The 13,295-nt window shown below is 42.9% G+C and overlaps 1 protein-coding gene across 1 annotated transcript in view; it reads right to left on the bottom strand.

Moving 5' to 3' along the window:
• PSPC1 (paraspeckle component 1) overlaps positions 1-13,295 on the bottom strand; it is a 56,907-nt gene continuing 43,612 nt past the window's right edge. Inside the window, exons 7-9 of the transcript XR_003248655.1 lie at positions 2,081-2,186; positions 509-621; positions 1-153 (exon numbers count right to left, since the gene is read on the bottom strand). The gene's annotated coding sequence lies outside the window, so the exon portion shown is untranslated. The remainder of the gene's footprint in view (positions 154-508; positions 622-2,080; positions 2,187-13,295) is intronic.

Genomic DNA, 13,295 nt, shown 5'->3' with positions numbered 1-13,295 from the left:
AGTTCAGCATCAACGCTGTCTCTCGCAGGCGATGCTCAACCTGGCCTCAGGTACCACCTGCTGATGCGTATCAGACCTCACGGCTGCAGCTTCTGCTTCTCAGCGAGCAAGCGGGATCCTGAACGGCAGCAGGTTTTTCCAGCTTCTTTTCCACTGTGGGTGGAAAAGCAGCTGAACAGCCCGGAATCAGGACGTCTCCGTGCGGATGAGCCCCCCTGCCTTCCATCACCCTACACCAACAACTGGCCCCGTCTCCCAGGTCTGCAGGACGACTGAAACMGTCACACACAGGAGCACAACCGAGGGGCAGCTCCAGCAAGAGCCGCCCCCACTCGTCCCTCTCCACCATTCAGCCAGTGCCAGGATTTAAGCCCAGTTTTACCGGACTGCTGGCGTGTTGACAYGTGTTGCACACCAGCAACACAGGCAGGACGCAGCACACGTCTACCCAGCACCCAGGTGTCCTCACAAACACGGCTCCCACGACAAAAACATCACGTATTCTCACCACGGAGCATCCTTTCGGTGTGACCTGAAGGGCAGAACTTCGCACCCCGGCACGGCCCAGTGCAATGGTTCTGTTCCCAAGGCTCAATGGCCTCTGGCAGCTTCCACTGAAACCTAGTACAATGTTTGGAGAAGTTAAGATTGAGGCTGAAGTGTAAGATAATCTCCATAATAAAAAAAAAAAAAAGCCTGAGAAAGTGTTTCCATAACTGAACTGCAGCTAAGGGCAAAATCCAAGTACTGAGCTGCACATACTCACAAACACCTGGATGGATCAGGAGCTGGGAGGCGCTTATGCTGCTCTAGATAGCAGCACCAAGCAGTTATCTAAAAAAAAACCCCACCACATTTTAGACGTTTCAGCAGCAAAAAGACCAGGAGAACATTTTGGCTTCACTAGAAATTAAATCAGAGCCCAATGTGTGTCCTGGTATAACTGAACTGCAAGCAAGTGCATTCCCAGAGCTGAAGAAGGGAGTTGCCTCCCTAAAATACTGCTCATCTAAAGGCTGGGAAGAGCAAACTGAGCAGGGCTGATTTGGCCTCATTTGCCCCCCTGCCCGTTTTCGCAGCCGGCCTTTGCACGGCCCAGCCCAGAGACTAGCGCCTCCAAGGCACCCTGGCCACCCCTCTTCCCCGCACAGGAAGGGAACAGAGASGTTGAGGGGAGGAAACCTGTGACTCAGGAGAACCGCCAGACCAGCACCTGCTCAGACTCAGCTGCAGAGGGAGACTTCTTAGGAGTTTACTTTGGCAGACATAAACCCAGCACTTTTCCTTCTACTGCTTCCTTCGGGACACAGCTGGGCTCTGCTGGCCGCTCCCTCAGCCGGGGGCACCGGGAGGGCCCCTCGGATGCCAAAGATACCCTGGGCCTTTCACACTGCTCCTGCACGGCGGAGGCGTTGGCAGCAAAGAGAACAGGCAGCTCTCAGCACTAGGTCAAACATGGGCATGGAAGAACCCGCCCAAATTCCTCATTATTTCAGGATAACTTGCAAATCTCACCCCCCTGTCAGCTTTTAAAATCATCTGCGGTCTACAAAAGTAATTGATATTTTGGAAGCTGAACCAAGCTGTATAAATATCCCATTAAAACTGGTACCTGACAGACCCACACCTAGGGCAGGTTCAACTCAATCCCTACTGCCAGGCAGCCAAATTCCACCCGAGTTTTATAGCAAACCCAGCTGCCCAGACCACATCAGATTCCCGGCACATCCCAAAGATGGATGTGGGAATAGGCTCTGGGAAGGACGACGCGGGGCACAGTAACTGCATCCTGAGCACGAGGCAGCAGCAAAACCCCCGAGCTGGGACACTGCCCCGCGAGGGCGGCCTGTGGTCTGGGGCGCCAGGCACGTCAGGGAGCTACCTGCAAAGCTGCCTCCGTGYGCTTGAGAAACACCCAGCAGCAGGCAGGAATTAGGCAAAGAACAGATAGGAATTATCTGAAAGTAAATACTAGTTGCAGTCTAAGTGGAATTATTCTACTGCAATTGGTAAATGTGAACAAAAAGCAGATTCCTAATTTCAGTAATTGCTGAAAAAAGTTAAATAACCCAATACATACCTTATACTAGAACTCGTTTGAGGATCTTGCCTTTATGTAGTCGCAAGGCAGAGCAGGATTCTGCACAAGGCCATCTTCATCCGCATTTTAACACTCTAACAGGATCCTAAAAAATAAAAAGACAGTAAATAACCAGAACATTTGAAACCAAGTAGAAAATACAATAGCTTTTTTTTGTCCCCCTCAAATACCCACTTTTTTTTACTAGCGTAACAGCTCTTAATGAATCTTTACAGCATCAGACAAATCCTCCTATTCTCCAGCTCCTCTTACCCGCAGTTTCCTRTACACAGGGCTCCCACTCTTGCTCCCTAACATTTGACAACTGCAGCTGGTTCAAGAGCCCCATCAAGTTTCCACATTTTGTACTCAAGTGTGAACTGCAGCCGGTGCAGCCCTGATCAGAACAAATCCCCTCCTGACACTCRTCCCAAGTTCCACCTTCTTTTGGGAGGGTTTTAACAACGCACACACTCAAACAAAATTGCTTTCTGCTCGGTTTGCCAGTACCCGAGACGAAAGAGCTCCCTCTCGTGCTCTGCTACTGAAATACTTGGATTCCTGCACGTAAGTGKTGTTAACAAAATGGGGGTAACTGCTCTCACTAAGTTGTCTGGAAGGTCTGACAGCAGAAACACTCTTTTCCACATTCGWCAGCCTGCTGTGGTCCATACTTAATACTTAAAATACGTAAATTATGAAAAAAAAATGAATTACATGAGTTATAAATTCAGCAAAACAGTGCTGCTTTATTAACACCTGGGGACAAAACTGCATGTGTGTGTCACTAAAATGCATTTCAATACTAAAAGCTAAAAAGCGTTATAAATTCGTGTGAGAGTTAAGGCTTTGCCGCATCAAATCTCTAGTAATTTCCTCACATTCACAGATGTGCCTACAACTTTGAACAAGAATGTAATTTTATTCCTACTTTTAAGAATACATATATTAAAATGTAAATATTCAAATGGCGCTCTGCATAACGACTATGTTAGAGTATCCATCCTGAACTCTGGGGGGGTCTCCTTCAAGATCCTCCACCCAAAACAGTAAGTTAAAGTGTTGCAGCTTCCTCAGCTCCCTCTGCCACTCGTTCAGGCCTCAAAGTAGCTCTCACCAACACACAYATTCCCTTGCTCCCCTATTAAGTTGCGTCTTCTTCACAAACTCTTCAAGTTTAGAAGAATTCCTAAGAACTGTAACACTTGCTGGGTTTAACCCAACCTGCAGCGCAAGTTGGGAACACGCTGCAGACCCCAGGAGCTCCAGACAGGGCAAGTTTGATCCAAGAGCCGCAGGAGCGCAGTGCTGGTCAGGCTTGGGGAAACAAGGGAGCTGCATGCCCAGCTCCAGCTCCACGTTCTGTCACACAGCCCGACCTCGGAGCGGCCCCTCGCACCCGTGGCCGCCTCACAAGAGCCTCAGGCGGCGGCGCGGCAGGGGCCTGTGTGGACGCAGCACCCAGGGCCGCGCTCMCAGCAAGGGCGACCGCCCCTGGGCACACAGTGCAGCGCCAGGGCCGTGACGGGCAGTTCCGGGCACGAGGGATCAGGGGTTCAGCCCACAGGGCAGCACTTGCTCACCGCCCGCCGGYGTTCCTGAAACTGGGAGCACCCAGGGAGCAGCGCAGAGCTTCAGCTTCCCATTACAAACAGGTATCCCAGAGCACAGCATCCTAATCTGTGGAACGAGAGCCATCGTTTGGCAGGCACGGCTCAAATCTGTTAATAGGTCAGGTACAAAACAGCCGTGAGCTCCGAGTGCTGAACTAAGGCAGGAGGCGGGAATGGCTGCCAGGACTAGCATGTGTCCAACGTGGACACAGCTTCCAAGGACACCATCTCCACGTGGGGAAACTACTTCCATGGCTGAAATTAAATGTATGCTTCCTAAAAGGAGCCACAAACTGAGAAACGTTCGGTCAACGTTATGCACAAAGACTGGTAGGAGACATTCTCCTTACCCCAAAGCCACCATGAGCAAGGCTAAACCCCCCAGATACCAGCGCACAGGCTCTCCAGCTCCCGTTACTGACATTTTTTCCTCTCGTTCCTGTTTTCTTCTTTTCCGTTTTCTTTTCCTTGGGCACTCACACTTACAGGAAGGCAGAGCTGGTGAGAAGGTCTCTCACACGAGCCCTCCACGATGCTCTGCAGAAGGACCCTCACGGGCAGCCCGCAGGACCACGCGGCCGCGTTGCTGCTTCTCCCATTCACCACTATTTAACATGCACAAAGCAATTACAGAATGATTTTTAAGAACACGTATTCACTGCTGCATTTTTCTTCATAGATCTATTCCCACAAGAAATGAAAGATCATTCCAATCTCCCTCCAAAGCATGAGACACTAATTAACTGTAATTACTCTTAAACCTGACTATAACCTAGCAGCTAATGCTGGGAAATCTGTGAGTAAGCAGCAACACGGCTAAACAATTGTGAAAGTAACAGACACAGGATCTTCTTCATTCGTGATAAAACTTAATTATTCTGAAAAATAATCAAAAGCTCAGCAGGGACATTAGGTGCTTGGTAAAATGTATCTGAAATATTCCAAAAGGCTGGCGGTTTGATAAACACGTGTTCTGCAGAGAGAAGACGCGCTGCTTTGCCAGGACATAAAATGAAGCAACACAGTATTAGGTATATGCTGTGCCATAATGAAGGGAGAAAGGAAAAGGAGAAGCAGCTGCTCGTTACTAGCTCTAACTCACAAGCTGTGCAGTCTAACACACTATTCCCCTGCTTTCTGGTTTGAAGCTCCAGGAGGACAAGGTCCACACTGCCCCCCACACCATGCCGGGACCGAAAGCAGGGACAGGGTGGCACCGCAGCCCCTTTTACATTCATCCTGCGCACTTCCATACACTGGAAGCTTCCTTCTCAGAGCATACACAGCTCAGTCTTACCAGCTTGACAGTACAACATGTAGCCTCCTCCCTGGCCTTTTTTCCCCCCCTCCAATTAACAGGAATTTTTTTGTAAATTACTACTGTAATGATCTTTTCCCCTAATACCCCCGCTTTCCCCTTTATGTCTACTTCCAGATGGTCACCTAGTGCCACAGAACAGCAGCACAGGTAAAGCCCGGCTTAGCGGGACGTTTAGCACRAGCAGGTGCCCGCAGCCCCTGGCGAGCGCCATGCCCACCAGCCGTGACACCGAAAGCACCAGCTGCAGCTCCGAGGTGCTCCCAGGATAACACAAATCCCTTGTGGTCATTTACTGGGAGCAGCACAGGGGACCCCGACACTGCAGGGAAGCTCTGCAGGGCTGTGCTGCTATTTGCATTTGGGGAGGACTTCCTATCAAAATGCAACAGATAACAACACTGGCTGCCAAAGCTAAACAGGAGATACAGTAYTAGACATATTTACATGGTCAAACACATCCTCTCCATATTTTTCTTCGTTTTCACTCCAGTCTGTTGGATCTTGCTCACCCTAAGCACAGGTAGACCCTGCTGAAGCCAGAGCTTTGCATTAACCACAACCAAACTACCAGAGGTTCAGAGGCTGAGCAGCAGCTGCACATCACTGCACGGCTGCCAGTGACTACAGGAGGTTAACTCCAACATACTCTTTTACAATCCTACATTCCCCGAATTTTCCTTAAGGACATGTACTTGCAGACACTTCAGGCAGAAAAAAAACACTACCAAAATAAGGCTCACAACGCCAAATTAAGTTCCTATAAGCAAGAACAAACACTACTTAACTTAGCCAAAAAGGCATTCATTTTCCTTCATCTAGATGATGACTAAGAACTTTTCACATCTGCTACATGATTTTTGATTTACAAGCTGCAATGTACCTGAAGTTAGCACCTTGAAGGGAAAGGGGATTGTGAACAGGGTAATATTCCTCTCCTGGAATCAGATTTTCAAATAAATTAAACAGAGGCTTTTGGTACTGACCAACACGGTCCCAGTACTAGTAACAATATTATTTTCGAGGGACACATTTCTTCCATTTTGTCTGTAATACATGACTTTATTCAAACAGGAGCTGAATATTAAATATTAGAGGGATGATGGATATGTTTATCAATATTCCAACTTTTAATCAGAAACTGCAGAAATTTCATCTAAGTATATGGCTTAAGACACAAATTTCAACACACYGAAATTTTTAAGTACATTGCAAAATTCTTGATAGTAGATTGGGGAGGCTACTGCTCCCCAATACTGCACGTTTAATAAGAAAGCTCAATTCTTCGGCAGAAATCAGAGACTTAGGRTGATTTCAAGCTTTGGACCTGATAAATAGAAGGGGAATTAAATTCTTAACTATCACCCACATTTCTATACCACAACAGAGCAGAATTGTTTACTACATGATTACATTTTTAAATGAAATGTTGTACCTATAAATATTCATTAAAATACTCCTACAAGAAACAACACAATCAGAGATTTTGCATTACTGGCCCAATCTCTATATTCACTAATATGCCTGCATCACGACGAGAACAGTGGCTAAAATGCAGGTGATTTTCATAATTTTCCATCCTATATCTGTTGGCATTCATGCAGCAGAGGCTTCCTTCTGATGTCCTGACTTCTGCTTGCAATGGTCACATCCGCACGGAGAGTGAAGCAAGGGCAGTTTCTGCCTTCACGAGGCGCGTACCGCTTGACAGTTTGTCAGTTCATCAACATTTTATGCTATTTGACCTTATCATTAACAGCTAGGACGTAAAAATTGCTGAAAGAGCATGGGGAAATCCCTAACCCTCATCATCTCTTTCACCCAGAAACACTAACAAATATCTAGGACATAAAATAAAAATAAAAATATCTCGACAGATCACAAGGATCCAAAACCCAGTGGTATCACTCAGCATTAGAACTACAGCTAACATTTCGTAAGTGGGTTTTTAAGTCACTTTCCAGAAACTTTGTAAGTGACCGTCACAGCCATTTATAGCTTGTGTTTAAACACAGAACTTGGAGTAAATTTAACTTAAACTACAGTTCAGTAGCTGACTATATGTAGCTAAACCAACATAACTAGCACAAATCCAAGTATTATGTATACTGCTCTAGCACTAACGCTGAGCCAAAAGGCAGGATATTTTTGTGCTATGCACTGTGCAAAGAGGTTTACAACTATGCAATCTGAGGTAAGACCACCACTAAAATAGAGATATTTAAATATGCCTGCATATTTTTATTATCAATTTTGATTCGCATGAATTTTTTTTAAAAAAAAGCAAAAGCTTTTTTTTTTTTTTTTAAAGCAAAAGCTTAAGAGATGGTTTTCACAGATTTTACATTTTGTAACACCAATGAAAATCACTGCTGTCTTTGCAATTAGAAGAATATGTGCCCAGAGCTGAAATGTGAATACCTCAGTAGTTTGAAGATATTTTATCCTTCAAAAAAAAACAGTGAAAAGGCATTCTAGTTTCAAGGGAAACTTCCTGGATTTTGCATTACACAACGTTAATTTCAAAAGCCGTATTACTAAGGAACCATAAAACTAACTGAGGTACTGAGCATGATTTCAGAATAAGCACTAGTAATGCTGCTTTATACAACCTTATACAACCTCCCCTTTCCCTCCTGCAGGATTCCTTACCTGTCATTTGTGAAGCCGGTGCCAAGTAAGGCCCGTGTCCTAACTTCCTCTTTCAAAACAATGACAGCTGAATTGAAAAAAAAATCTTTGTGGGACTAAAGCTTCTTAAGGCACAGGATTGTGCTGGGGAAAGGGAAGGGCCACCTCTGCTCTATGTAAACCTCAACAACTCGAGTTTCACCCAGAGCTCTCATTGCTGCAGTGCTTCACTTGAGCACAGAGCAATCCTGAATAACACGTGCAACCTTCCTGGTGAGGAAGCATTCAGGAGCTAGGCACGGCTTAGTAGCTAACAGAGCTTATGTTTATTCATACACACCATTAAAGTCAAAAGTTTTACTTAGATCTGATATTTTCTGTTTTTGCAATTAAATAATTTCTTTCCTATACTCAATTGTACTGTGGGAACATTGACTTTTCCTACCTCTAATAGCTTCACCATGACAAAGTAGCTACCTGTACTGTAATAAATACCATTTAATGTAATGAAACATATTTTATAGAGAAAAAAAATGTGTTGGATTGGAAAAAGGCAGGAAACAGAATGTGTATTTCACACAGATGAAAACACAGCGTTAATGTTTTGCAGTGTATCCTGCACATGCTCTATTGGTCCATTGAAATCATGAGACCTGTTCACAAAAAGAAACACAAGAGAACGCTGAATAAAGGTAATAGCTCTCATGAAGACTTGTTGTGTAGCCATGAAACACTTCAGTGTTTCAATATTACATATGTAGTCTTCACAGACGAACAGCAGGCTGCACTTGCCTCGTCTAAGCAGGTTGCTGTGGAGCCCTGAGCTGAAGCTGCACACAGCAATGCCAAGGAACCCGTGATACACTTGGAAGGCAAGTCAGTATTCCCTGAATTCAGCTCTCTAGGATTAGTGCAGAGATTCCCAGCTTCCTATGACAGCTTCCTATTCCTACAGCTGAACATGTTGCTGCCATTCCACAGAGATTTACCTCAACTTCCCACTTAGCAGCTTCCTTCTCTCACTCTAATTTAAATAGGGATTACTTCCTACTGAAGGCATTGTTCCTACCAGATGTGAAATAGTTCTAAGTATCAGACAAATACAGTATCAATAGAGTATCAAGCCCAAGCTGCCGTGTAGCTAAGGAAGTACCTGTGTAATAAAGGGGACTGAACAAAAGCAAGACACCTAGCAGTTAACAGCAGCAGTATTTTCAAGTTTGGGTAACAGACTGAACTGCCAGCTATGTGTCAGTGTGTTTTTAGGACTACCACTARCATTAACCTTTTTTATTTCTTAAAAGACAGTTCACACCACTTTTGTACAAAACAAGGCTAAGACTACGTGGTAAGAAATAGGGAAATTCATTTTGCTGTCATCTTAGGATCCAAGTCAGACCAGTTGGCCTCATCCTCGATCGAGCTGTTCTGAATCAGGCAATTAGCATTAAATTTCATCGTACACAGGGTTCATTCAGATTTCAAGATGCAAGCCCATACTAAAACGCCCACATATTAAAAATGTACATATATAAGTTAAAGGCAGATGTTCAGCAACACATTTTTAAATAACACATGAGAAATGCTTATGAACAGACTAAAATACAAATGCTGGTGCTTCATAGTTACCTGCTTATAACTTCTCATGTAGAAAAGGAAAAAACCCATCCATTCTAGCATGCTACAAACATCCTTTACTATGTCTTGAAAAGAAGCTCCATGTTGCTCAGACACAGTCCATATCTCAAATCCAAAGCTCTGTGCACTGAAATACCACTTTCTTTGAGAGGCAGAAAGAACATTCACTTGTTACCAGACTCTTCCACTGTTTTTAACGGAACAGTATCAAGGTTTATGGTTAGCCCTCCTATCCTGCTACTGCTTCCTCTTAATGGGACTCTTGGGGTATTTAAAATCTATCTTGGATGATTTCTCTCGATTCTGAGCTCTACCAAAGACTGCAGCTGGTCAACACCTGACTGCAAAGGTGCTCTCACAGAGCACGGGTGATTCTAGTTCATGTCACACTGTGTAAACTAAAGCAAATGCCCAACAGTTTAACAGCCCCAAGGGAGCACTGAGAGACAAAGGTAGAGCTGAGACAACTGCTTCAGTACAAAATTAGTGACATAAGAGACCAAAATAGCCATCCAACACATTCATTTTCCACAGGACACACTGAAATATTAAAAGAATTTCCATGGATGATCATACAAGTACAATGGCTTTTTATTTTTCAAATTTTGCGCGTGCTATTGGCAAGTTCCCATCCACACTTGCTCACATCAACACCGTGTTTGTAAGTCGTGCAGCTGACACTGGGAAGYGCAGTGCAATGATCCCACCAGGACGGACCAAGCCAAGCTGCCTGCAGGCTGCCCTATAGGCTGCCCTGAGCAAGAGCCAGCGTATGTGCTCCATACCTATGGCCACTGTCCCCCACAGTGCACAGCAGCTGCCACTGTGCGATTTAAATTCACTAAGCAGAGCGGGATATAGGGAAACACTCTTGAAAAATGAACACTTGCTGGAAAAGCAGCTCCTGAAATAACCAAAGGCAGCACCTGATTCAAAGAAGTGGGATGAAATATAGCTGTAGAGATACCCAGTCATGAGACARGCTACCTCGGGTGCTGACTGCCGAACTATTAATTACTTAGATTTATCACTTTGGCAAGAGAATCATGTTCTTCATGAATGTAAATCCTGGTAGCTCTGTTCCTGCTCTTTGTCACTGTCAGGCCTGCTGCTGCCAAGCCAAAACAGCCCCGCAATGACAGCGAGAGCAGGGCTGGGCAGCGGTTGTTCTCAACAGCAGCTCTCTGAATTCATGACCGAGCATGCACTTCTCTACGGGAAGAAATAAAAGAATCAAATTACAKTTTTTTTTCCCTTCTTATAGCAACATTATGAGCATTTGCTTGCATCAATAATTTCCATCTTGGCTTCTTTTAGCTTATTTAGACAAAGCTTTAAAAATGAGAAAACTAATCAAGTCTATCTAGTCACTATTCTTGTTCTCTATACCATAATGAAACACAGGTTTCCAGGTTACTTTTGCCCATCAAGGTACATAGTTTATTTACATAATTTTTGTTTTTAGCAGAACTGAAAGAGCAGTCAGGAGTTTTAGATAAAGTTTATCAAAAGTCATATTTTAATCTTTTTTAATCTTAATGGTAGCTTACATTATGCTGAAAGGTGGAGATGAAAAAATGTTAAGAAACAAAAAAATCAGATCAAAAATACATGTTTTTCCATATTAGTATCTCCCACATCTGTAAAATCCGGGAAAGGTTACTTTCTATGGAAGTTTTCCATATTGTTATCTCCATATGTCTATGAGTAGGGCATTTATCTAAATTTTATTTTATTCATTTAATTCTTGTGTATTTGTTTGCACTAGTGAGAAACTTTAAAAAGAAATTAAACCAGAACTGACATAAGACTTTTGCAACACAAAGTGCTGAAAATCCTTTTTTCAACATTACATTGATGCACACATGTTAACAACATGCATATGGGGAGATGTGAAGAAATGGAGAATCAGATGAAGAACCACTTTTATTTTTACTGTGTATTTGATATCTTCTCTTTAATCTATTTGTCAATTTTTGCAATAAAGCCTCCTGAACAAAGTTTTAAAACACTTGTATCATCAGGAAACATGAAAGCCATTCACAATAAAGAGAAAACCCCAAATATAGAATTGGAAATGAAATTCTACAGGGAAAAAAAGGATCAGGATACCCACATTATTTCCTCATACTGCTTTTAAAGTTTTGGGGAAAGTGAGAAAATGCGATGGCTGAGATTCTACATAACCTGGGGCAGGCCAGGAAGGTATTTAACACTCTAATACTTCACAAACATTTTAAATACCTGCTAAAAGTAGAAAGGCCTACCATTTTCTTGGAAAGATGCACCATCCAGCTTCCTTGACATTAAGTAGGTTTGAAGATTCATAGTTGTTTAAAAATTAAGGAAGTTTTTACAATAGTATCATGTTTCAAACATTTTTTTTCTTTCCTTTTGAGGCCTCTGGTAGTAAGTAATAAACAATTAATCAACCCCTTTCCTCCCCACAAAATCTAAAAATATGACCTTTAAAGTTGTGAATACAACTATTACAGCAATAAATTACAAGCGCAAATACTAGTATCAGAGCTGTGGGCAAATTTTTTAAATTAATTTTTCCCTCCAAGTATCAGGCATCTAGAAAATTCAGGTTTATGAATAACTGGAAGTGGAAAAAGACACAAGATTGCAGTCAAAAGGTCCTAAGCATAATGCTAACCTGTCATTAGCTTTTATCTGAGTGGGCTTAAAAGCMAAATATGCATCAGTCTTCAGTAATGCCCTTGCTTGAGCTTTCCTGTTTCATACATTCTTAGTGCAAAGCTAAACCCAAAACACACAAACGTGCCTAATCTTACCAAGCCTACTGCTAAGATGCTGGCATAGTGAATTACGTCTAAAGTTGGCTAAAATTAACACAAATACTAGTTTTAATTGTTCAGAATGAATTTTCACTCTTTCYATTAGGAAAGCTGTGTAAACAACTCCAAGTCCATTAACACAATGCAACCCAAGCAAGAGCAACATTTCTTCACACATCCTGCACAGAAACTTCTCTTATATGCAGCGGACTGTCTATTCCCCCTAAATATATTTTTTAATATTCATTTTAAAAATTATGAAGTCATGTTCAACACACTCTGAAGACTTAGTAACATTCAGACCAAAAATAAAACCATTTTTATTAACACACTTTTACACGTTTGTGATGCTTGTGTCTACGTATTAGAAAAACAGCACATCATCTACGAAGATTTAATTGAGAAAAAATGTTTACATAAACACTGAAATGGCCCGTAAAGAGAATAAAATCTAGATGTAATCATGCAGAAAGATGGATCAAGTGGTTTCATCCTGAGCCACTCATTCTGGAAACAATAAAGTGATTTCAGCTTACTTTCCTAATAATCCCATTTTAACGGCTTGATCCTCCTTCCCCCTGTAAGAGGCAGGAAAAGCAGCTTTTGCCCAAAACACACAGAGTGAACATGAAACAAGCTTAGCAATAAAAAGACTCCCAAATTTTATAGTCATATAATAAATATGMCAGTGTCTTCCTTCTAGATGGGCACTTGCACTTAAATGTGAGGGTGAATAAACCTTGAGATACAGACAGCTGTGATTCAAGACTGAATGAGGCAAAACAAACATTAACTGAAGTGACATTACAAAAGCTACACAAAGGATAACAAGGCAACAATCAATCAACAAATAAAACATGGTAGTTCTAAAAGCATGGCCAACCCTTAATGCCAAGCAAGTTGACACTTATAAACCGGTAATTCAATACACACAAGTATTTTATAATTTCAAAACTCTAACAGTTCAGTGTCTGACATGTGGTAACTGCATTCTCCACCCAGGCAGAAACTTTACTTGCATTATTTGGCGCATCTCTGGTTCTGAACATTTCAGATGTGGAACAGCTACTCGACCAATGCAAGAAGCTTGAGAAGCCTGATGCCCCGCAGCGCAACAAAACACAAGATAAAACTGTTTTACACAATTACAGTGTTCTCCTCCTGTGTCTTCTGGAAAAGGCTTTTGATCCAAAGTTGTTTAAAACCGGAGCTGC

This window comes from Nothoprocta perdicaria, unplaced genomic scaffold (assembly GCF_003342845.1).
Source record: "Nothoprocta perdicaria isolate Ctin4 unplaced genomic scaffold, notPer1 scaffold_155, whole genome shotgun sequence".
Lineage (NCBI taxonomy): Eukaryota > Metazoa > Chordata > Aves > Tinamiformes > Tinamidae > Nothoprocta > Nothoprocta perdicaria.
This window is presented reverse-complemented; position numbering and strand designations above follow the sequence as displayed.